A 19,014-nucleotide genomic window follows, 5' to 3' on the forward strand; every position below is an offset into this window, starting at 1 on the left:
ATTGTTTCCCCATCAATTTGCCATGAAGTGATGGCACTGGATGCCATGATCTTTTTTGAATGTTGACTTTTAAGCCCACTTTTTCACTCTCCTCTTTCACTTTCATCAAGAGGCTCTTTAGTTCCTGTTTGCTTTTTGCCATAAGAGTGGTGTCATCTGCATATCTGAGGTTATTGATATTTCTCCTGGCAATCTTGATTCCAGCTTGTGTTTTCATCCAGTCCAGCATTTCTCATGATGTTCTCCGCATGTAAGTCAAATAAGCAGAGTGACAATATACAGCCTTGATGTACTCCTTTCCAAATTCGAACTAGTCCATTGTTCCATGTCTGGTTCTAACTGTTGCTTCTTGACCTGCATACAGTTTTCTCAGGAGGCAGGTAAGGTGGTCTGGTATTCCCATCTCTTTAAGAATTTTCCAGTTTGTTGTGATCCACATGGTCAGAGGCTTTGACCTAGTCAATAAAGCAGAAGTAGATGTTTTTCTGGAACTCTCTTGCTTTCTCTATGATCCAACAGATGTTGACAATTTGATCTCTCGTTCCTCTGCCTTTTCTAAATCCAGCTTGAACATCTGGAAGGTCACGGTTCACATACTGTTGAAGCCAGCCTTGGAGAATTTTGAGCATTACTTTGCTAGCATGTGAGATGAGTGTACCTGTGTGATAGTTTTAACATTCTTTGGCATTGCCTTTCTTTCAGATTGGAATTAAAACTGACCTTTTCCAGTCCTATAACCACTGCTGAGCTTTCCAAATTTGCTGGCATATTGAGTGCAGCACTTTCACAGCATCATCTTTTAGGATTTGAAATAGCTCAGCTGGAATTCCATCACTTCCACTAGCTTTGCTCGTAGTGATGCTTTCTAAGGCCCACTTGACTTCGCATTCCAGGATGTCTGGCTCTAGATGAGTGATCACAGCATCATGGTTATCTGGGTCAAGATCTTTTTTGTATAGTTCTTCTGTGTATTCTTGCCACCTTTTCTTAATATCTTCTGCTTCTGTTAGGTTCATATGATGCCCATCTTTGCATGAAATGTTCCCTTGGTATCTCTAATTTTCTTGAAGAGATCTCTAGTCTTCCCCATCCTATTGTTTTCCTCTATTTCTTTCCATTGATCCCTGAGGAAGGCTTTCTTATTACTCCATGCTATTCTTTGGAATGCTGCATTCAGATGGATATATCTTTCCTTTTCTCCTTTGCCTTTAGCTTACTTTGATTCCATGAGTCTCTTGTCCCTCCTGGGTCCCCAAAGGGGACTCATCCCTTGGATGAAGGATCTGTACTGTTTGGACATTGCCTCTTGGATGCCATGGCATTACTACTTTTACATTCTTCCATGAACCTAAGAAACAAACCATTAATCCCTTAGCTGTTTTCATTCCAACGTATGGACACAACATACCCTCACCCCATGTCCAAATCACACCCCTACTAGCTCGAGGAGGGGTGGTCCAGGGGTCAGGCATGAGAGAAGGCTTGAACCTAAGGCACTGAGATTTAGAGAACCCCAAAATTGTAAATAATGGTTTTGAAAGCTTAACATCTATTTAGCAAGAGTAATGGTTTAAAGTGGGAAGTCGCCAGATGGTGTGCACTGTTAATAATGCCCATCTGTGAGCCATGTCATGAATTATAAAATTGATTTGGAGGAGAACATCTCCTGCTGTTTGTCACAGGTGCCAGAATGTCTCCTCATGCTCTGGGGGTCAGGTATGGAATGAGGCAGGCTGAGGTGCATGTTGCTTAAAAATAACATTACATAGTGTTTTGTATAATAATATTAAAATACCTGAATGCTAGTTAATTTTTTACAAATATTTGTGGCATCCAGAACTTCCTGATTCACACACGCCTGCCTCCAGGAGCGTGGAGGTGTCTGGCTGTAGGTAGGGCTGCCTATCTCCAATGCTGTGTTGGGCCACTCTTGACCTTCTGCCCTGATTCTGGTAAGCTTGGCCCGTGAGCCTCTTCACTTCAATGTAGATTTCTGTCAATGGCCTCAGGTGCTCTAGATTTCTGTCAATGGCCTCAGGTGCTCTTGCATTCAAGGCCAGTTTGCTCCTGTGTCTCCACCTTAACCCTGCAAACTCTCCCTGTCTGATGTCACAGCTGCAGATAACAGAGGTTCTCTCCTTCCTCCTCGGTCCCTGAGGACCGGATCACTTGGTTGCCTTGCCTGAATGGTCTGCTAGGAGAGGGCATGAGCAGCTTCCTAAAATCTCTAAGGCACAGTTCTTCACGATACTTCACTAAGGAGTTTCAGTAAGGACTGATGTAAAGCATCAGTGGGAAGTGGTGATGGGGGCAGAGCAGGGCAATCCTCAACCGCCAGCCCCAGGACAGCCTGCAAACTATACCCCATGCACACTCCTTCCCTTGCTCTCTGTCTCACCTGCAGGGAGCACCCTCCCATTGCTCCACAAAGCCCCCAACTCAATGCTTCCCCTATGAAGCCCTTTTACCCTTCACACCCATGGGGGTCTTCCTTCCCAGAATCCTTGCAGGCATGGCAGCAACCTACCTGTACTTTGCTTTATGCTGCATTCAGTTATCTTCACTTGTGCTCGTCTCTCAGGTAGGATGGAAAACTCAGCGGGAGAGCCACGCTTTCTATGTCTTTGCACCCTCTCCCATTGTGTGTCTGACCCAGAATTGGAAAGACATGTGTGCTAAGTCACTTCAGTCATGTCAGAGTCATTGCGACCCCAGGGACTGTAGCCTGCCAATCTCCTCTGTCCATGGAATTCTCTAGGCAAGAATACTGGAATGGGTTGCCATGCCCTCCTCCAAGGGATCTTCTTAGACCCTGGGATCAAACCTGCGTCTCTTATGTCTCCTACATTGGCAAGTGGGTTCTTTACCACTAGCACTACTTGGGAAGCCCTGGGAAGACACAGAGAGCTTCATTATTCTTATCCATTGTGTAATTCATCTTGTCCTGTTATTTCAGTAGTCCTCAATCCTCACACTGCACTAGAATTATCTGGGAAACTTTCAAATATGCAGGTTCTCAGGCCCGTTTCACTAGATCTAGAATGGAGCCTGGTTTTGGATGTTTATATAAAAGCTCCCCCATATAAGTCTAAGGTACAGCTCAGAGCATGGTGTGAACCAGGATAAAACTTTGTCCTCAGCTGTACTTACTGCCACTTCAATTTGTCTGCTGGCTGCACTTTCTCCATTTTAATATTTCAAATGGTATCTTACAAGTTAAATTGCAACCCTCAGCTCCTTTTTGATATAATATACAAGGAATCATTTTTAAGGCAAGTGAAAATTTTTGCCATTACCTCATTGGGCAGAGAGTCAAGCTGTAAAAAACCATACGAGTGATTCCTTCAAATTAAGACTCTCATTAATCAGTGGGCCATCCTCCAGGCACCTGTGTAAAGCCAGGCAGTCACCATTTGTGACATTCTGTTTCCTTCATCCACATAAATCAGGCAGAACTAGCAAACAGCAAAGGTACTGTTACCTATCAGGGTCACCGACAGGTAATGATGAAAGAGTAGGTAAAGAGGGAAAAAGCAGGAATGATGAATCAATGAGGTTATTATGACAAAATGATTTAATATGTGAAAGTGAGTTAAGGAGGTTTTGATGGTATTTACAAGTTTCATTTCATTTGAGGATCGCAATGAATTCAGTATCTCCTGAAAAACTTTTAAGAATATTTTATTTTGAAGACATTCTGCTAACAAGACAGGAAAAATAGTCTTGAGGAATATTTTCATCATTTGCTTCTTTTTCGTTTAGTGCAGTTTTAATTACTGAGGAAAGGAAACCATGAGGTGAAAAGAAAAAAAAAAACAATTAACCCACAGAATCCTTAAAGAGTCAAGGTGATTCGAAATGAATATTTTTGTAAGATGGTTAAAACAGGGAAACTGTGAGGAAGTGTACACTATTTTATGTTTTTCAAAAATTTCCATTGGGCATCAATACACTTTTAGATATTCTGTCAGATTAATTTTCTTAACAATTGCTTTAAAAACAATTTTGTTTATCTGCTCAGAATTAAAAGAGCTATTATACTTTGTTATAAACTGTGGAGCTGCTTTACTGAAGATCTATTATTTCAACTTTGTCTCTTCAATGTACAGTTAAACTAGGCTCTAGAATCAAATCTATTCTGCATCTACACAGTTATTTTTTTCATGAGCAAAATTTCCATTGTCATGAATCTTTAGTTTAGAATGGATTACTTTTCCCTTGGATATCTTTTCAGGGTATTGTTTTTATTAAAATTTGCCATTTTTCTTTTATGGAGAAGCTCACTAGATATTACACACTGCTCATACATCAAGAGCTTTTGCATACCTTAATTCCTCCCTCTGAAATATAAACAGAGACCAAGGATCACCAATACTGTAAAATCCTCCAATATGAAGGAAAGTGACCCCGAAACAAATATACAGGCTAAAGGAATGCAGATTGATGAGAGGAGATGAAGAGAGCAGAAGAAAATGCTGAAACAATTAGAATTCACATCCTCCAGGACACAAAAGGAATTTCTGTACCCATTTTAAAAAAATAAATTAAACCTGAGGAAAAAGGAAGAAGACCAGGGGAAAGCAACATGGGTTAGAATGGTTAGTGTCAAGGAAGAAATGAGTCTCAAGTTTCATCACCCTTTGGGGGTGAGCATTCCATAATGCAGGAACAGTATAATCGAAGGTGTGGAATCAGGAATAAAGCAGTGTGTGTCTCAAAGACAGAGCAGTGGCTCGGATTGAGATTACACTGAGAGTAAGGATACATGCTGAGCAGTTGTGTGAAATAAGAATGGATAAGTAAGATGAAGCTATGTTGACGAGGGCTTTGACATTAGGGTTTTGGATTTGGTTCCATAAGCAATAGGTACACACTGAAGCTGGGGTTGCATGTGAGACTGGGAGCTGGGCCACTGAATTGCAGTTTCCGTAAGCTTCTTCAGGTTAGTAGTGGGATGGAGAGACACGAGTCAGGAGGACAGATTAAAGCTTATAGGAAATACCCAAAAGTTAAGCGATGTTATTGTAAAATAAAAATTACATCTATTACAATTTTTAAAAGAAACAGAAAGCATTATTTGCCTCCAAATTTTCTTGATTGATTATAACTAAAACCCTGAGTTATTTTGTTAAATAGCATTTCCAAAAAAAAGCATCCTGGCAGTAATTATTGCAAGATCACTGATGAGTATTCTCTCTCAAAAAAGCTCTCTATACACTACGGGGATGGTTATAATTCTGCCACTGCTTGGGGAAAAAAATCAAACAGCGGTTTTATGCTTTACTTACATAGAGAAGCATTAGAACTTAGTGGTCTATGTTCAAATTCAAGATAAGCCATGTTAGAGAAGTCATTTAGCCTTCCTAACCTCAGTTTCCTTATCTGTAAAATGGGTATAGTGATAATTAGGAAAATACCTGTCACATAATAAATGTTAACTGTTACTGTGCTGTGAGGTCAATGTTATGTTTATAGATTCATTGATTAGAATATTGGCTGCTCATTTATATTAGAAAGAATACTGCCATTTACTGTAGTGGTAAGGGAAGAGTTAAAAGATGCTGTAAGTAATAATTAAGTAATGAACAATGGGAAATTTAATCAAAGTCACCATTTAAGGACAAAGCACCATTCCTTGGTTTTGAATCTATTATAACTGTAGTATTATTAATAGCAATAAAGTGTTGGTTTCTATAGAACCAGGGCTTGGAAACAAAGCCAAGTGGCATATGTATATATTTATTTAATGGTGGGAGACCCAGCACATTTGGCGACGGGCACAGTGTTCCACTCAGTGGGATGAAATGCGTGCCTCACGCCAGCTTCTTGAGAGGGACTGTTATTCATCACAGCTGTAATGTTCCCTTCAGAGAGCTCCCACCAGAATGGAAAAGGCGCACTGGCAATTTATATACAAAAGCCAACCCACGTTTGGCTTTGAAAATTCACTGGGAAAACTGTATGCAGTCTGTTAGTTATTCACGGACATGCTCTGGTTTCTGATGGAAGTGCTGTGGTTTCGTTTGTTATCGTCACAGTAAAATTAGAAAGCAGCAAAGAAAAATTAAAGGACTGGCATGTAGACATATTCTAGCTGACAAATCATTATGTGTAAGTTTGCATGGTTCAGCTGCCATGTAAAAATAGTCATAATTCACATAGCCCTGTGTTTGGAGGAGGCAAACTGGCCTTTGGCCTGGTTGTCGGCCCTGCCCCCACCTTCCTTTGGTAAAATTATAGCGTCGTCCTCTGCCCTGGGACACTCAGCATGCCCTGCAGAGCTAAGGGTTTGGGACGCGGGAACACCCTGCCTTCCTCAGCAGTGCCATTTATGTAAACTGTACCGAAACATCTTTTAACATCTAATGAAACAATGTAACTGAAAATATAAAGTTGCAAAATGCTGCAGAGTTGAATCTTGATTGAAAGGGAGTGTTATCTCCAGTTAACATTTCAACTGAAATAGTTTCCCTGCCCCTTAATTAGATAAGTGTGTAAGTTTGGACACCAAGATTTTTCCTCAAATAACATTCTCTCACATCCACAGAGGAATGCTATGCTGTTCTAAAAGCACCTTTGCATCTACCATCACAACTGATCCTCACAAGAAAAGTGAGAGACAAGCATCACAACACCCATTTTACAGGTACAAACATCAAAATCCAAGAAAGGGAACTGCTTTGCCCCAAATTTCACGACTAGGAGAGACAGAAGTGGGGTTCAAATCCAGCGCCCAGTAAAGGGTCCAACATTTATGCCACTTTCTTGAAATGTGTTTTGAAAAGGAAGTAGGACTTTGTTTCCTATTTAATGATGAATTATTCCTATCAATAAGTTAATTTTGAATTAAATCTTTATTTAAATGATAAAGAATACAAATACAGTTTCTTTTAGTCCCAGTCAGAAAAGCAGGCATCCCTGGTGGCTCAGACAGTAAAGAATCTGCCTGCAACCTAAGAGACTTGGGTTCAATCCTTGAATCGGGAAGATGCCCTGGAAAAGGAAATGGCTAGCCCCTCCCGTATTCTTTCCTGGAGAATTCCAAGGACAGAGAAGCCTGGCGGGCTACAATCCATGGGGCCGCAGAGTCGAAGCCGACTGAGCAATAACACTTTCGCTTTCAGAAAAGCAAACGTGATACCGTAATGCTTGAGTATGGAACATGTAAGAAATGTGATGCTGTCATTTTGTTGGTTGATTTTTTGTCCATGGGATCAGTTCTGTACTCATTTTACTTCAACCAACCCAGAACTGGGCAACCACTATGTAGCAAGCAATCTGCTAGACACTGAAGACACAAAGGGTCAAGTTTCAGCCTTTGGCTCAGAAGTCCTTTTTGGAGACAGACAAGCAAACAGATGATACCTCACAGTATTCTAAATGCTGTGACAGAGAGGTGCACACAGGCTGCTAGGGGAGCCCAGGGGAAGGGTTGGGTGTGTCAATTAAGGAAGATTTCCTGCAGAAGGAAATCTCTCAGATTGGTTTTGAAGGATGAATAGGAGTTTTCCAAGCAAAGAAGAGGGGAAAGAAATACCAGGAATGTTCAGAGACATGGAGACAGAAGACAACAGGAATAAATACAGTTTCTGCTGAGGGACACAGGAAAGGAGGGGCACTTTAAAGGAGAATAGCCTGGAAAATCCCATGGACAGAGGAGCCTGGTGGGCTGCCGTCTATGGGGTCGCACAGAGTCGGACACGACTGAAGCGACTTAGCAGCAGCAGCAGCAGCATATAATCATAAAGATAGTTAAGTTCACACAGTGCTTGCCTTGTGCCAGGCTCTGTTCTAAGCACTTTATATGTACAAACACATTTATCATCCACAGTTTTGCAAGCAAGCAACTGAGACACACAAATATTAAGCAGTCCGGCCAATAGTCCATGGCCCATGCTTTCAACACTATGCTATACTGCCTTCCAAAAATGTGTGTGTAACAGAGAGAGGGAGAGGAAGAACAGAGGAAGCTTCCAGAGAAACAGAGATGAGCAGAATTTTGGAAAATCTGTACACTTTAGAAAAAAAATTAAACCAATGGAGGGACTTTATTCTGGAAAAGTGGGGTGAGAAGGCAGAGGAAGAAAATGAACCTCAGTATAATTAAGGAGCCTATACATTAAACTCAAACTCAAATAAGAATTTTCTCCTGGGTAGGAGTAAGCTGTGTCAGACCTATGTCCCCTATAGGGCTTGTCAAGGAGCCTTCTGGCAGGCTCTGCTCCCCATAAATGTTTTGAGTAGTCAGAATCCTGCCATGTCATTAGGGCAGCACAGGAGGAAAATATGAATTTGTTGGAATGCATGAGCCCTTTGGGTGCAGATGTTTAATAAATATTGATTGGTAACAAATCATAGTTAGTGCTATACCTAAGGTTAGTAAAATTAATTGGAAACACATTGAATGTTAGCTTAGTTGTTATGACTCATGGCTAACAGGTGAAAATTCAATAAGGAAAGTTTTACCCTTTTCCTCATTTTTAAGGACGTTAATGTAGATAAGCTGTCACTAGGTAATAAGTTCAAAGTCAAATTTGCAGTCCTCTTCTGTCAAGGAAGGAAGAACTCTGTGATAAGTATTCTAATCACTAATCTTGCCATCATTTTATCTTATTTTTTCAGTGCTTATTTCCTCTCCATATTTACTATTTCCTTTAAAACAATTTTTACTGCACTCTATGTATCTTTCAAAATGCCCACAAATTCTTTTGCAATGAGGTAAAGGTATAATTAAATACATACATAAACCAGATGTTACTTGAAGACCCCTTGGAGGGTTAGTTAAAATTAGTTTACCCCTGATCAGAGGAACTCAAAGAATTCCCATGATTTCCACACTCCTGTGGGCCATGTCAATTCAAACCCACTTATTCATTTTTCTTCTCGTTCTTTCAACAAGCATTTACTGACCACCTCTACATCCCAAGTACCATTACATCAATGGCAAGTTCCTGTCCTAGAGGATCTTCCATCCTAGTAAGTGAGAGGCAGGCAAAGAAGCAGACAAGAGCCAAAGAATTATGTACGTGAAAAGATAGTTCCAGGGAGTGAAAAGTTTGATGAAGAAAAGGAGACAAGGAGATGTGGGGTGGGGGGTGAATTTCCCCTGGGGGCTCAGGGAAGTTCTCCCTGAAAGGTGACCTCTGATTGGGACCTGAATGACCAGCCTGATGGCCTGCAGGTCTGGGGGAGGAACTGCAGGCAAAGACAGCCATCAGGATCAAGGCTTTGAGGTTAGGCTGGACAGGGGGAATGAGTGGCAGGGGGTAGATGCACTTAGGAGAGGGGGCTGGAAAAGATGAGTGGCCAAGGGGGGCCAGGTCACAAAAGGCTTTGTGAAAGGCCAGGGAAGATGGGAGTTATTCTTAATTGGGGTCTGACGGCTTCTGCCTTATGGTTTTTAAAGACCGCAGTTTCTATTTTGTGGAAGGAAGATTGCAGAAAAGTAGGAGATCCATTGCAGGGGACCTCTTGCAATTGTCTGGGGGACAGATAGTGGCCCTGGAACTACGAGGTATTGGGCGTCCAGGGAGAAATACAGTGGATCCTTGAACAGCATGGGTTTGAACTGTGTGAGTCCACTTATTACATGGATTATTTCCAATAAGAAATACTACCCTACTACACGATCTGCAGTTAGTTGAATATGTGTATGCAGAATCATGGATGTGGAAAAACCTCAACCTGTATTTCTCCCTGGATGCCCAATACCTCGTAGTTCCAGGGCCACTATCTGTCCCCCAGACAAATGCAAGAGCCGCCCACCCCCTACTCCAAGAGCTGACTTTAAATTATATGTGAATTTTCTACCACACAGAGGGTGGATGTCCCAAACCCGGCTGCTGTCAACTGTGGACAGCAGCAGGTTCACTTTTAGAGATGCTGAGACAGAGGCAAAACTCCTGCCTCAGTCCCCCACCCACACCCTTTGCTGACTTCTGCAAGAAATTTAATTGCATCAAAACTGTAATTTTTGGAATTTTACTGAAGTTTGAGGAGTTAGAAGGAAGGGCTTACTTTGGGGAACCTGTGAGCATCATTGACAGGGCCCCCTTTGTCTCACTCTGCCCTCTTTTAAGGGTCTATTGTGCCCACCCATGAACCCTCCTCTCTATGCAAATCCTCCAGCACTTATAAACCTGTCCTCACTGCCCCCTGCTTCACTGCCCCTTTACCTCAGTGCCAGTTGAAGATCATTGCAAATATATTAAATCAGATGGAAATCCACCCACCGTCCGCACTAAATGTTAGTTACATATGAACTGACTTGTTACTGACTAGGTGATACTGTTATGGTTTGTAAGCATTTCATTAGATTTTTATTTTATGGTTTATTTTTCTGTTACGATAATACGTTTTTATTTTTCAGGCCTCAAACATTTTGTGGGACATTACAAAACTCATGTCCTCTGTGCCCATGGAACTTCATGACTCAAACAACCGTGATGGAGGCACCAGGCTCACTGGCACTGTGGTGACATCACCTCCATGTGACTACAACGTGTACACCGAAGGACGAACAGCAGTGTCAGCAGGCTTCCAGGACACTGCTCACAACATAAATGCTCATCTCCCCACCCTCCCCTGTTACAATGGGCTTCCTGGGCCATCTGCCTTCCTCTTACTCACAGGTTCCTCTCCACTCCACACTCCTCTGCTCCCAGGACCTTGGGCCCAGAAAGGTCAACCCAGAGTCTGAAGTGGTAGAGAATCTGGGTCCTGGATTCTCCATGGCCGATCTAGGGTGAGAGCATGGCTTCCACTCAGGAGCCCCTGAGAGTGGGGCACAGACTGGGCAGAGAGAGGAACAGTTGGAAGAAGGGACTCAGGGCCCTCACATGCAAAGTCTTGAGGCAAAGAGATGGAGATGAAGCCTGGAGGAAAGAGAGAACGTGTTTGTGGTGGGGGGCGGGGGTAGGGGGTGCAGAAGCATAGTATAGGCCAAGGTCCGGCAGCTGCTGGGAGGACAGGCCTGCTCCTGGTGGATTCCTCTAAGGCAGCCTCATCTTCTTGGCTCCAGCAGGCCCTGCAGTCTGTGTTTCAGCAACCACACAGCTCACCTGGGCGCACCCTTCCTGGCACAGTTCTCATGCCGCTTCTCCTCACCTTCTTTTTCCAGCTCTTCTTAGAGATATAAGGGATCCTCCCCGTGTGTGGAGACTCAGACATCAAAGTCACAGCACATTTAGGGGTTGAACACATGACCCCTAGAGCCAGGTTGCCACAGCTTACATCCGGGCTCTGTGCTCAGTCACCTGGGGGTGTGGCTAAAACTCAGCCTCTGTTCACCAGTGCCAAATAGAAACATGGAGACAGCGTTTTGGGTGAAGTAGAAAAGAGTAGCTTTTATGGGTTTGTCAGGCAAAGGGGGCCACAGCAGGCTAATGCCCTCCATGTGTCCCAACCATGAGGTTATAGTGAGGAGAGTTGTGTTCAAGGAGCAGGTGTGATCAGCTCATGGACATTCTTCTGATTGGTTAGTGGTGGGGTAATTGGGAGTCAATATTGGGTATTGGGTATTGGGAGTCAATATCTTCAACCTTCTGGTTCCATCGAGTCTGGGGTCTATGTGCTTGTGGGCAGCAAACAGTTGACTTCTCCCACCTGGTGGGGGTTTCAGTATCTGCAAAACAGCTCAAAGGATGTGACAATATTATCTATAGACCTGACTTTGTTTAATGGCTAAATTATTATTATTTCATCTTGCTTGACTGTTTTCCTTTCTTTCTGCATTTTCTCACTTCTCTGATTAGACCTATTCTTTGACTAAAGTTTTTCTACAGACAAAAGGCAGGCAGAAGGCATGTGTGGGGGCCTATTCTGGGAAGGATTCATAAGGTTCTGCACGGTCACCTGAGCCCTGGGCCTACTTCTTATCATGTCTGTGCCTCAGTTTCCTCAGTTGTAAATGGGCTGGAAATAGTTCCCATTGCACCAGCTTGTGATGTCAACTGCGAAGTTCCTAGCATGTACCAAAAGTGAAAGTCGCTCAGTCGTGTCTGACCCTTTGTGTCCCCATGGACTGTAGCCTGCCAGGCTCCTCTGTCCATGGGATTCTCCAGACAAGAATACTGGAGTGGGCAGCCATTTCATCCTCCAGGGGATCTTCCCAGCCCAGGGTCTCATGCATTGCAGGTGGATTATGTACCAGCTGAGCTACAAGGGAAGCCCTCCTAGCATATAAGAGTTCACAAATGCTTCACTATTACTGTTTTAAAGATTTGTCAAAACAAGATCACAAAACTGTGGCATATTTTAAAGTTTACCTTAGCAAGTTATAATTTTAACTCAGAAAACACAATGGTATATAACTGTGCTATGCCGTTCCATGCTAAGTCGCTTCAGTCATGTCTAACTCTTTGCAACCCTATAGACTGTAGCTCACCAGACCCCTCTGTTCATGGAATCCTCCAGGCAAGAATACTGGAGTGGGTTGCCAGTACCCCTCCTCCAGAGGATCATCCTGACCCACAGATCGAACCCACATCTCCTGCAGCTCCCCCATTGTAGGCAGATGCTTTACTGATGAGCCACCAGGGAAGCCCATGGTGCTGCTGCTGCTGCTAAGTTGCTTCAGTCGTGTCCGACTCTGTGCGACCCCATAGACGGCAGCCCACCAGGCTCCACCATCCCTGGGATTCTCCAGGCAAGAACACCGGAGTGGGTTGCCATTTCCTTCTCCAATGCATGAAAGTGAAAAGTGAAAGGGAAGTCGCTCAGTCATGTCCGACTCTACACAACCCCATGGACTGCAGCCTACCAGGCTCCTCCGTCCATGGGATTTTCCAGGCAAGAGTACTGGAGTGGGGTGCCATTGCCTTCTCCAGGGGAAGCCCATATAAGTGTGCTATTCTCAGGTAATTACATGTTTGTTTTTCTTTAATTTGCAGCACCTGAAATGAGGTATGGGTCAATCACAGGACACAGTTTAGAGTTGAACAAGAAGCATCTGCATGTAATGCCTTTTTAGGAAATAATGTCCAAAATCCAAGTCTGAGATCCTTTGTGAATGTTTGTCTCCAGGCCAAGTGCTCTTCCTGGTCCCTCTCTGACCCCCCACTCCCACTCTCACTCGTGTCTTAAAATGATGACAGCACGAAAGTGTGGGAGCTGATTAGACTCCATTTCCTATCTCTGATTTTAAAATGGGATTAACAGGGTATGAGACAGGGAGGAATAATGCACGGCTAAAACTCCTATGCCCTATAAACAACTGAAGTCAGGCAGTCTTTGAGGAGATGAAGGCCCACAGGTTCTGGGCACAGGAGAGCTGTGGAAGGAAAGACAAATCCTCTCTTTTCAGTCACTAAGTCATGTCCAACTATTTGTGACCCCAAGGGGACTGCAGCATGCCAGGCTTCCCTGTCCTTCACTATCTCCCAGAGTTTACTCAAACTCAAGCTCTCTCTACCACCCAATTGTTTTAACTCATCATGTCTGTGGGTGATTTTCAACCAAATGGCACTTTAGGGCCACAAACTTGACCCTAAATTACAGCAGTCCATAAATTAGGAGGAAGTGGAGGGCATGGCAACCCACTTCACTATTCCTGCCTGGAGAATCCCATGGACAGAGGACCCTGGTGGGCTACAGTCCCTGGGATTGAAATTGAAGTGACTTAGCGCCTGTGCATAGGAGACAGAGAAGGAAGGCCAAGTTAACCCCACTCCCTGGTTTCCTCTGGAAACGCCACTGCATGAAGGGCTTTGCGGTTGCTACTGTAGGAATGTTACTTGCAGATCTTTAAAAACAGGAGTCTTGGCTGCTCTCTGGGAAGCTGAGATGAAAGCCTACCTAGACTGGAGCAGACTAGCTGACCTTTCAAAGACCCTTTTATCCTTGAGCGCCTGGTTTTGATGTAGTGTTGAGTATTTTTCAACTTCCTATCAAGAGTCAGGGAGATATGAAAAATAAGGTCGGGTTCTGCACTCATTGCTTCATGCATTTTTAAAAGGTTTTAAAAATGGATAAACATTGTAGTCACTCGATAAATAATATTCCAACAAGATGAGAAATTTAAATTTGTCTATTTTGCAAATCTAAAAGTTCAAAATTCCTATGCAAGAATCCTTGTGGGGGGGAATGCCATTTTCTTTAAAATGGGAGACAAGTCCTTGTTGATCAGCCCATAGTAGAAACACACCACATTTTTGTTGAATGAAGGAGATAATGAGGAACACAGCTTTTTATGTCTTAATGCTTATTATTTTGGAGGAAATAAAGTCAATGGATAATGATGACAATTTAAAAAAATAGCTGACATGTATTGAAAGGACTTTTTAATCTGTTACCTGCTGCTGTGTAACAAACCACTACAACATGTAGTAGCTTAAAAGAATATTTTATTATTTCTTAGCATTCCAGGTGGCACTAGTGGTAAAGACCCTGCCTGCAAATGCAGGAAATGTAAGAGACACGGGTTCAATTCCCAGGTCTGGAAGATCCCCTGGAGGAGGAAATGGCAACTCACTCCAGTGTTCTTACCTGGAGAATTCCATGAACAGCAGAGCCTGTAGGGCTACAGTCCATAGCGTTGCGAAGAGTCGGACATGAGTGAAGCGAGCAGGCAGGAGTCTATGGGTTGACTGGGCTCAACTGGGTGGCATTCTGTTCCACATGGTGTCTTCTAGGGCTGGAATGTTCAAGATGGATATCTTGCTGGATGGGATGCCTGGAACAGAACAGCTAGGGTTTGAGTTGGTATTTCTCTTTCTCTCCAGGGAGTTTCTCCAACAGGATCACCTAACTTCTTTATATGGTGACTCAGGGCTTTGAGAGCAAATGTCCCAAGGAGATAAACCCCTATATGCAAGCATTTATTAAGACTCTGCTTCCATACCACTTGCTAGTATCCCATTGGCCAAAGCAAGTTATCCAGCCAACTCCAGAGTCAGCGTGGGAGGACATTACACAGGGCTTATATTGGAAGGCATGGTTCATTTGAGGCCCCCAGTGTAAGTCAACCACACAACCCACTTGCCATATCTGTGTTGAACATTTTACATCAATGTATCCTTTTAAAATTTAGAGTACTGTAAAGTGTATACTACTTAGAATCTTCATTCTAAGATGAAAAAACCAAGATACAGAGAGGTTACTGACTTCATTACCCAAAGCCAAAACTGGTAAGAACTGACAGAATTGGAGTTGAATATAAACCATCTAACCCTAGAACCTGAACTCACAAATCTGAAGGCACAAGCACAAGAATCGAAAGTTACTAACTTAAAAGTAAATAATATCTGAGAAATATTTAGGTAATATTTGATTTAGAAGTTCAGGGCTTCCCTGGTGGCTCAGTGGTAAAGGATCCACCTGCCAATTCAAGAGATATGGGTTCAATCCCAAGTCTGGGAAGATCTCACATGCCATGGAGCAACTAAGCCCGTGTACCATAACTACTGAGCCTCTGTTCTAGAACCAGAGAACCCAACTACTGAGCCCTTGCCTGAAAACTACTGAAGCCTGTGCACACTAGAGCCCGTGCTCAGCAACAAGAGAAGCCACTGCCATGAGAAACCTGAGCACTGCAGCTAATGAGTAGCCCCACTCTCCTCAGCTAGAGAAAGCCCACACAGCAATGAAGAACCAGCATAGCCCAAAATAAAGAAAAAATTAAAAAAAAAAGAAGCTTATACATTCAGTAACATATATGAGAATTCTGTCCTCCTTTTTCTAAGAGGTCATATTATCTTACCTCCTAAAAGGATTGTGAACCAGGAGAGGCAGGAGCACTGAGTTGTCGAGTTCCATTGACCTGGGTTAGAATTTTTCTTCTCCTTACTCATAGAGTCACTTGATAACTTCATTTCCTCAGCTATAAGTTGGGAATGATCATCTATAACTTGCCGAGTTGTGGTGAGGATTAAATGAGATATATAGTGAGCACAAAGTGTGGAGAATGTTCTTGATGCATAGAAGGTGTTCATACCTATGTATCAGTATGCATCCTGGATAGAGCTGAGTGTGACAGGACAAACAGGGGGAAGATTTAGGGATTTATGATCTCCTACATGAGCTTGCTGGAGAATTAGAGCAGTGAGGTTTAACCATAGCATAGGCCATTATATTCACCCACAGCTGGGAAGCATGGACCAGAGTAGAGTGAGAGAAATTACAGGTCTGGAACACCCCCTCCCAGAAACAAAGGGAAAACAGGCACCATGGTCCCTGGAAGACTCATGGCTGGTATCCTCACAGAACTAGTCTAACGGATCCAACTCAACTTGACCAGGCTCTATTATCTGCAAATTTAATACAGTTCTAAGAGTCTCTGAGGGCATCCCCCAAATTTAGAGAGTCATATACTAGCTGAATACAGGTCAATCATCTGGTTCTGGTCACCTTCTAATACAGAAAATTATTTTTGATTCTACTGAAGATGTGGAAAATTGGAGAAAAGAAAAAAGCAATTCATCATGGGTAACTTTCCAAACCTTAGTTTCCATTGTCTGGTTATGCCCTTAGCTGTCTGTTGGTTTTGAGGCAATTAACAGCTGGAAGAAACAAGACTCCACATTTCTTCCTTTGGGGTTTGAATGATGGCTTTTTCCATAGTAGTATGGTCACATATGAGTTATGGCAGCTCTAAATTACAGCCACAATATTATGGGAAAAAGGATAAATCCCTCACTGCCTTCTTTCATCTCCAAAGCAGTTGGGAAGTGGGGAGGAGGCCACTTACCCGAAAGGAATAAAATGCTGTTGGGGGAGGTGTCTGGGTCAGAAGAGGCAGCTGGCAGCAGGCTTTGCTGAAAATGCTCTCAAACGCTAAATCATTATTACACAAATCTCTCTTCCCCAGATGCAAGAGGAAGGACAGAGCGAAGAGGATAAGTGAGGAAGAGGAGAACAGGGCAAACCCTCTTAAACCCTGCTCATTGCACTTAGCTCACTGATGGTAACTGCCCAAATACTACTCTACAAGGACTCAAGGATACTCTCTTCCCAAAGCAAGTTTTTGGTTTATTTAAAGGTAATCTCCAATACTCCCTTAAATGTGTTTCTCCCTATCTTACACACCTGAGTGATCCCTGAGTGCGGTGCCTCAGTTCTGTGGTATGATTTCCATCCTATTAGCTAGTAAACTCAGGTATGTTGATGTAACCTCCTTAAGCTCAGTTTTGTCATCTGTGAAATGGACCAGACACCTACATCGCAGTGTCATTTGGGGTAGCTAAAAGCTGTTGTTTGCACCTTCCTTTCTCTCACCTTCTTTCAGACTCTGCTAATTCTGCATCCCACGTGTCTCTGAGATGGTTTCCTTCTTCTCCATCATCTTGCTGATGCATTATCTCTCTCCTGAACCATGGCAGGGTCTCCCAACAAGTTTTCCTACCCTGGACAGTGGAGGGATCTCCAGAATACACACTGACCCACCGCTACCTAAAGCCCTTAGTTCCTTCCCATTGCCTATAGTATAAGTTCCAAACTCCGAAGCAGAGCACCCAGCTTTGTGGACACACCCTACTCCGCCTCCTCCCCCACCTCATTCTCTGCACACAGGTTCCCACTTAGTGAGCTGGTCGTCAAGTAACGTGGCCTTTGAGAGAGGAACAAAAGCTATTTGTCAGGTGGCAGGATTGAGAATCCAAAAGTTACATGCCACTGTACAGTCAGATGAGCCGTGGTCAAAGCTAAAGGTTTTGGTTGCAGTTAGTTGTACAGATTTCTGTTTGGGTCACATAGCTTTGTCCTTTGAAGACCTTTAGTGGCCAGGGTTTCTTTTCGATCATGTAGATTCCGTTTTATTCATTCCCCAGCTTAAGAATTGGTCTGCTAATTATAATTTGAAAGAAATAGCAAGCAGTGTTCCCTTGCTTTGATTTAAAATTTTCAAGGAATTCTAGTCCTGGGGCAAGTCAGAGGTGCTTTGGAGGTGAGGGGAGCTTGGTGAGGGACAGATCTGTTGTACCGGTGCAGCACGCCAATGACGCTGCGGGGGTCAAACAGCCGCACTCCATGTGTACTCCTTCAGTGGCCTTACCACAGTTTCCATCTCAGTATTTTCAGGCAGAAAGAAAATTATTTGAATGGAGGCTTCATATTCTACGTAGAAAGGAATCAAAACCTGAAGGACAACTTTGAAAACCACACAGAACGATAGACTTCTACTCAGCAATAAAAAGGAACAAATTATTGATGATGTGCAAAACCGTGGCTGATTCTCAAAAGCATTAGGCTGGAATGGGAGAAGCCAGACACAAAAGGTTACATACTGCTTGACTCCATTTATATGATGTCCTGGAAGAAGCACAAATTCAGGGACAGAAATCAGATCAGTGGTTGTGGGGAATGGAGGTGGGGGCAAGGGGCAGGAGGGAATTTGGGGAATGATGGAGCCGTTCTGTGTCTGGATTGTGGTATTATTACAAGACCATGTCAAAGCTCATCTAACTGTATGCCTAAAAAGGGTGAATTTTGCTGTATGCAAATCATACCTCAATGAACCTCACACATACACACACTCAGGAGGATGCCGCTAGGCTGGCTGGAATCAGGGCTGTGGGAAAGTCTAGGAAATGGCCACTGGGATGTCACCTGGGTTATACATGAAGATTCTGTGGCAAATTTGTTTGTAAAAAGATTCATGCTGCTAAAAACATTTGGAAAGACTGGATAATGTCAGCTGGGGGCAGCTGAGGCTTCTTAAGAGAGCAACGCTCTGTTGGTTTTTCTCCTGTATCCTACTACAAGGCAGAAACCACAAAGGGGAAAAGAAGGCTATATATATTTACCTTCTCCAAGAAAACCCCCAGAGTGTTTTCTCTCCCTGGATCTGAGTCTCACTAAGAGCTCTGTTCTCCTCCACACTTAGAAGCAGAGGGCTGGGCGCCATCTATTTTTGCCAGCCTGTACCGGCCAGTTGACAAGGACCCCTTAGTGTGAGCAGGTGCAAGGCAACGCGGCCTTTGTTCAGCTCAAACCCACACCCGATGGGCTTTCCTGGCCCACACAGCCGTGGGAGCTTAGCAATAAAAGGACTTTGAAAAGTTTGGCATGCCTGTGAAGCTG

At 43.4% G+C, this 19,014-nt stretch overlaps 1 long non-coding RNA gene across 2 annotated transcripts in view; it reads left to right on the forward strand.

Moving 5' to 3' along the window:
• LOC102400130 overlaps positions 1 to 19,014 on the forward strand; it is a 93,709-nt gene that overhangs the window by 57,413 nt on the left and 17,282 nt on the right. For both annotated transcript variants that reach the window (XR_006552389.2, XR_006552388.2), the window contains exons 2-3: positions 10,370 to 10,474; positions 16,805 to 16,975. This is a non-coding gene — a long non-coding RNA (uncharacterized LOC102400130). The remainder of the gene's footprint in view (positions 1 to 10,369; positions 10,475 to 16,804; positions 16,976 to 19,014) is intronic.

Source organism: Bubalus bubalis, chromosome 1 (assembly GCF_019923935.1).
Source record: "Bubalus bubalis isolate 160015118507 breed Murrah chromosome 1, NDDB_SH_1, whole genome shotgun sequence".
Taxonomy (NCBI): Eukaryota; Metazoa; Chordata; class Mammalia; order Artiodactyla; family Bovidae; genus Bubalus; species Bubalus bubalis.